We start from the raw sequence: 7,396 nt of genomic DNA on the forward strand, positions 1-7,396 counted from the left end.
AAACTGCTCACATCATTATGGAAGCAATGGGAAGCAGAAATTGTTGTTTAATGAAATGTAAGATTAAAGTTAATGGAAGTAATTTTCATGAAATAATAGTTTGCAAGGAGGATGTTTGAGCTATACTGATCTTGGTGTTTTTTCTCACATGCCTTTTTACTATTCACTCTAATGCTTGTTTCTACCTTAAAACTTGCTTTTCCATCTACCAAAGGGCTCTACCCTATCTCCAGTTTCTCACCATGTCCCAATCTACTCCCTCTCGGAATATTTGTACACTTTCTTTTATATATATTTGTGCTCTAATTTTCTCTTCACAGATGTGCCTTTTGTAACTCCCCCATCTTAAAGAAAACACACACATACACACACATGCACACACACAAAATTGATTTCTTTCTGTTAGAGCTGCTTAACTTTCTTCATAACACTGTCACTTGCTGAAACTATAGTATGTGTTTGCATGTTTATTATCTATCTTTTCCGTTAGGATGAACACATTTTGAGTACTTTGTCTTTCTTGATCACCAATATACCTCAGTACATAGGAAAAATTATTAATATTTTGAAAATGTAATATTCAGTAGAATTAATAAATAAATTTAAAAATCGTATTTTTATTGTATTAGCTGAGGCAAATGATCCCCAAGTTTGTCTTTCTGGCTTTTCATAGCCAAGACATTCTCTTTTACATCAAGGTTCCTTCACCTCTTCTGTGTACAGAGTACTTAAAATTCTCATATTTTCTGATAATTTAACAATATAATGGCACCATTCTCTTACCCATTGGAACATATGTTAAATACAAAAACCCATGTAACAAACATTTAGTGTGAACCTACTGTGTACAAAGTAGATACTAGATACTACTTACCACTAGGAATACAGAGCCGACTAAAAGCCTCTTTTCTCTTTATGGGCTCACAGTCTCATGAGTTCAACATCTTAAGGCAAAACATCTAAAGAAAAGTGCATTAAGTAAACACTCCAGAAAGTACTGGATCTGGCCTAGGACGAATGGCAGGTTGCTTTTCCAGCTATTATTTTTTGTGTCCCCTAATTGACAGTCCTCTATTACACCTCTGGGACACCTAGTCTCACTTGGGAAAACATGACTTTGGGAATCAGAGGCAGTCTCTGTTGCTTATAAATGAGGAACTCTAATGGATACATACTGTCATTAGAGAAACTCTGCTTCTAGCCTGGTTCCTTTTGAAAAGAAGGTTGAGTCCCCTTGGAGAGCCTGCAGAACATAACCATTTGCATGTAATGAACAGTTTGTAATACTTTGAGATTGATGTGTAATTTCTATTTGACAAGAGAAAAACAATTAGGATCAAGTGTGGTCGTATATCCCAGAATACCAATGTTGTTTCCACACTCTAAATGTTGTTGGATCATTATATGAGATTCATAATTTTGTCCTGTTGTACCCACGTTTGCATTTCCATTCAGTCTTAATTTATTATACCCTATTAAAAGTTTTTTTGGTAATTTGTTCTTATTGCTACTCAGACATTAAAATGTCTTCAGGCTGTGAAAATGAATAAATTTAATGTGGCAGCACAGTTCTCCAAATCCTGGCTTTACAACTAATAGTACAGGCTTATATTGTATTGTAAATCCTAGTTAACATGGATTTATTTGAAAATCCAATTTTACTGCTAATTTTAAATAACATATTTTTCAAACATTTTATCCTTGAATTTCTATTTTTTTTTTTTATAATTTATGGCTGTTGTATGTATTTACAAAAGGACAATATATGTACTTTTAAATACCAGTAACAGATTGCTGAAACAACTGTAAGTTTATAACAATGCAATTGTTAAAAAAATAAACTGTGCAGCCTGGTTTAATGGAGGTTTATGAACATATTAAGATATATGCTACAATGGGAAAATTCATTCAACTGATAGTTTATAGGAATTTTCAAATTTAATCTCATACACAGGGCTATCCTTTGAAGAATAGTCAGGGCAATTTAACCACTACAAGACCACCCAATATAATTTCATTGGAAAGTGGCTGAACTATTGAAATCTTTTATAGTCTCCTTGGAACAGCATTAGGAACAGAAATTTTGAAATAGAATTGTAATGATGTTCAGAAAAGATAAGTAGGTGACTCTCTTAATACATTTTGTGCTGCTGTAACAAAGTACCTAAGACTGAGTGATAATTTATAATGAAGAAAAATGTATTGGCTCGCAGTTCTGGAGACTAGGAAGTCCTACATTAAGGTGTCAGCCTCCAGCGAGGGTCTTCTTGATAAGTCATCACGTGATAGATGATTAGAGGGCAAGAAAGATCAAAAGGGGACTGAACTCCCACTTTTATAAGGGAACCAAACCCACTCGTGAGGGTAGAGCCCTTAATCCTAATCACCTCTTAAAGGTTCCACCCCGTAATGCTGTCAAAATGTCAATTAAATGTCACCATTAGTTATGGAGAGAAAAATATCCAAACCATAGCAGTGATACTGATCACTACTGCTATTACAAGGAGCAGGGCTTGGGAGGCTACCCTAGTTGTTGCACCCAAGAGACGAATCTTCTTACATGATTACCTTTATCTTTTTTTTAACTTTATTAAAATACTGAGTTTTATTTCACATGTATATTTTTGTCTCCCTACCATTTCTATGTCTGACCACTATTACTAGTATGTCCTATTGTAACATTCCATATCTACTTAAAACCAAGAAAAAAGTTGAGTTCCATCTTTAAAAACTAAAAGGGGATTTTGGACAATACATTCTTGGCAACGGAACATGGACAACATTTATCAAACATGATAGGGAAAGTTCTCACTCCGCATTATAAAAAGAACAGCCAGATATCAACTGTTACAGCAATGAAACAAAATATAAAATTTTTAACACCTCGTTTAAACTATTTTCTTGAAGAGACTTCCTCCACTGCCATAGATTTTGAACAGCCTCCTGGTCAGCCATGCAGAAGGAATTCTTCACATAATGGATGAACTTGGCTTCTACTTTGGAAAGAGAGCCACCTTCTTTTTATTTACGTATTTTAAGTTCTGGGGTACATGTGCAGATCATGCAGGATTGTTACATAGGTATACACATGCCATGGAGGTTTGCTACATCCATCCCCTCAACACCTACATTAGGTATTTCTCCTAATGTTATCCCTCCCCAATCTCCCCACCCCCTGCTCTCCCTCCTCTAGTCCCCCCACCCCCCAACAGACCCCAGTGTGTGATGTCCCTGTGTCCATGTGAGAACCACATTTTTCTATACTTGCTTGCATTTTTGCTTTAATGTCTTCTACGGAACTAGGTCCTTTTAGTGTTTTCAGGGTGTTTCTTGTTTTTTGAAGGATTCTTGTCCTTTTGATCTTGGTGTTGATGGTTTTGAGTCTTTTCCATTCTGATTTGACTTTTGTGCATTTTTGGCTGGAGTACCCTGTATGGATTTCTTCACTGGCACTTTTTCTTCAGTTTCCTCCTCCTCCTCATCATCATCATTATATCATCGTCATCTTCATCAGCAGCAAGTTTTACTTTTTCTCTCTGGAACCTTGCTATTACCTCCAGGGGCAGATTGCTTTCCAGATATCCTTAAGAGCTTCACATCCTCCTCATCTTCATCTTCTGACTGTGCATCTTCCTCCACAGGTACTAAGTGCTGTCCACTAATATGCACTGGCCCGGAAACACACTTCAACTGTAAGACCACTGGTGGTGTTATTTCAAAGCCCTCAAGGGAAACCATTTACTATGCAGACATTTTCAAAATTGCCAATGTTACTTTAATTGGACTGCCTTCGTAATTCATTGCCTCTACTTCAACAATGTGTATTGTAGTTCATCCCTTGCAACAGCCCCCAAACTGATCATTCTTAAAGATAACTGGTGCTCATTTTCATGATTATCCACCTTAAAATGATAATCTTTGTTGGCCTTTAGTTTACAACCAACAAGATAGTTCTGGGGCCTCAAGGGGCTCATGTCCATGTCCATCGAATCTTCCATCGGATGGTGGCACACACTTAGGTGGGAGAGAAGGCAGATGGAGATAAACGACTGCTGCTCAAAAGAACAGCCACACAGGATGGAATCACACCAGGGAGATTACCTTTATCTTAGAGAACCTGGCCATCTTGTATACTTTGACACTTCTCTATATTTCACCCAACTTTTAAAATCAACACATTTATTCAGCAAACTTTTAGTTTTGGGGCTGCTCTGTGTCAGACTCTGTGCTAGGTGCTCAGGATATTGAAACTGATACAATCCTAATCTATGCACAAATAATCCAAAATTTGCTGAAATTGATGGGCATTTAAACAATTGAAATATCTAAGTGGTATAATTAGCAGATGAACATTTATGCCATAAAAATAGCACCTAATAGGTATAATGCAGGTCAGTACACCATGAAGTGAGTCAGAGAAGAGGCAACCCAAAAAGTAACTAGCTAGAAGGATTGGGAAAGCTTTACAGAGAGAGTGATAGGAAAATAAGTGAGAGATGTATAAATCCATGAAAATGAGAAAATGTTGAAAAGTGATTATGTCAGAAAAACTTGTAATATGATAATGACGATATGAGAGGCACTCTTGGTAAGAGTGCGGATTCATGGAAAGAAGTGACAAAAAATAATGCTGAGGACATTTTTAATTTTATTGTTGGTTTTGTTTTGGTTATTTCATTTTTATATCCAGTGTGGTAGTGTTTTCCAAACTGTGAATCATAAACTCAATTTGTGGATCACCGCCAGACTTTGTTTTTCAGTGAAACAAAATAGAAAATATCAGCATTCATCATAAATAGATATTTCATCGATTTTTTTTTGTTTTAATTGTGTGTGTGTGTGTTGAGGGGAGGTTTGGATGTTTATTACCTCAGAACCTCATATTGAAATGTGGTTTCCAGTGTTGGAGGTGGGGCCTGATAGGTGTGATTAGATCATGTGGGTGAATCCTTCATGAATAGCTTAGCACTATCCCTTTGGTGACAAGTTAGTTCATGCTAGGCCTGGTTGTTTAAAAGAGTCTGAGACCTCAACCTCCATCTCATTCCTGCTCTCCCCTTTGCCTTCCACCATTCTTGTGAACTTTCTGAGGCCCTCACCAGAAGTAAATGCAAGTGACATGATTCCTGTACATCCTGTGGAACCATAAGTCAAAAGAAAATCCCTTTTCTTTTTAAAGTACCCAGTTTCAGGTATTTCTTCATAGCAATGCAAGAAGGGACTAACACAGTATGTATATGTATGTGTGTGTTGTGTTATTTCTGGTCAAGTGTCACAAGGTCGTAATATGGTGAGTGTAAGGAAGTATAAGTTTTAGAAAAATAAGAAGCCAGTTCAGAAAATTAATAATTTGAGATGATACAAAATCAACTTTACAAAAATATGCACAGAAATATATAATACAAGATTTATTTAATTGCAATAGTTTATAACATTGGTTTAGTGCCTTGCTTTTGCATGCTGTTTCAAAATTACCAGGATTATTACTTCATGTGATTTTGAAATATTCCCAGAAAGACAGGTAGAAAAGTATTCTTATAAATCTTGAATTGGGGGAAGATGGCCGACTAGGAACAGGTCAGGATTGCAGCTCCCAGTGAAAGTGCAGAGGGTGAGTGGACGCCGCATTTCCAGATGGATTTTTATTGCCCACAAAACAGGAGATTCCCAGGCGGAGGAGCCGCATGGGTCGCCAGTGTGGCTTTTTGGCTGGCGCGGCTGTTTCAGCCCATGTGGCTGCTTTGCCCGTGCCCTGGCACGGTGATTCTCCATACAAAAGACACTGGTCCAGGTACCCTCTTAGCTGGCGATTGGAGCCCTGAGACGGCAGAGTCGCCCATTCATCTGAAATAGCGAGCCAGGCCAGGAGACTCCTAGGCAAAAAAACTGCCAGGAATCTCAGCGCCACTGTTTCAGCTGGCTCAGTGAGTCATGGCAGGGGAGAGACCAGTGCCTTTTCAACAGGCGACTGGAACACTGGGAAAGGGTCGACCGTTCAACAACAACAACAAAAAAAGAGTCTGAGTCAGGGAGCCAGGTGATCAGGCTTGGCTGGTCCCCCCACCCCCCCCCAACAACAACAACGAAAAACAGTAATTGAAAATGCTCTGGGTTGAGAGTTTCACAGCAAGAACAGCTAAACCTGGGATGGTCCGGCTCTGTGGGGGAGGGGTGTCCACCATTACTGAACCACTACGGAGGCAGTCTGGCAATCCCTGAGGCAGCCCGCCGTTGCTGAGGCAACCTGCCACTACAGAGAGAGTCGGCCATAACAGAGGCGGGCCACCATTGCCAAGGCAGTTGTAACTACACCCATATAAACAGGACTGCAGGGAAGATCACACGGCAGCTGGGCGGAGCCCACAGCAGCTCAGCAAAGCCTCTGCAGGCAGACAGTGACTAGGCTGCCTCCTCCCTGGGTCCTGAAAGAAAAAAAAGGCAACAGCACAACGGAAACTCATAAGTAAAGCCCTAACTCCCTGGGACAGAGCACCTGGGAACAAAAGGCGGTTTATGAGTTCTGCTGCAGCAGACCTAAACGTACCTGCCCAGCAACTCTGAATGAACAATGGAGCTCACAGCTCAGGACTTGAGCTCCAATAAAGGACAGACTGTCTCCTCAAGCAGCTCCCTGACCCCCGTATATCCAAAGAGTCGCCTCATAAAGGAGAGAACAGACTGACATTTGCCAGGCATCCTACTGGGACAAAGATAGCACAGGAGGAAACTGGTAGCAACCCTTACTGTTCTGCAGCTGCTACAGGTGATCCCCTGGCAAGCAGGGCCTGGAGTGGACCTCAGCAGTCCTACAGCAGAGGGGCCAGACTGTTAGAAGGAAAGCAAAGAAAAAGAAGTAACTTCGGCATCCACAAACTGGAAGTTCACTCAGAGACCCAATCTGAAAGTCAGTAACTACAAAGACAACAGGTGGATAAACCCACAAAGATGGGAAGAAACCAGTGCAAAAAGGATGAAAACACCCGAAACCAGAAGACCTCTCCTCCTACAAGGGATCACAACTCCTCACCAGCAAGGGAACAAGGTTGGATGGAGAACGAGTATGGTGAAATGACAGAATCAGACTTCAGAAGGTGGGTAATAAGAAACTACAGTGAGCTAAAAGAACATCTTCTAACCCAATGCAAAGAAACTAAGAACCTTGAAAAAAGATTTGACGAAATGCTAAAGAGAATGGACAACACATGAAGAGGAATATAAGTGAATTGATGGAGCTGAAAAACACAACACGAGAACCTCGTGAAGCCTGCACAAGTTTCAACAGCTGAACTGACCAAGCAGAAGAAAGAAAACGAGAAGGCAAGAATAGAGAAAAAAGGGTAAAAAGGAATGAACAAAGTCTCCAAGAAATGTGGGACTATGTGAAAAGACCTAATCT

At 39.8% G+C, this 7,396-nt stretch overlaps 1 protein-coding gene and 1 pseudogene across 8 annotated transcripts in view; one reads left to right on the plus strand and one right to left on the minus strand.

Annotated features, from left to right (window-relative positions):
* DMD (dystrophin) overlaps window positions 1-7,396 on the plus strand; it is a 2,133,401-nt gene that overhangs the window by 991,094 nt on the left and 1,134,911 nt on the right. The window lies entirely within an intron of this gene.
* LOC108317801 lies at window positions 2,841-3,998 on the minus strand (annotated as a pseudogene).

This window comes from Cebus imitator, unplaced genomic scaffold (assembly GCF_001604975.1).
Source record: "Cebus imitator isolate Cc_AM_T3 unplaced genomic scaffold, Cebus_imitator-1.0 Scaffold208, whole genome shotgun sequence".
NCBI classification, from domain to species: Eukaryota; Metazoa; Chordata; class Mammalia; order Primates; family Cebidae; genus Cebus; species Cebus imitator.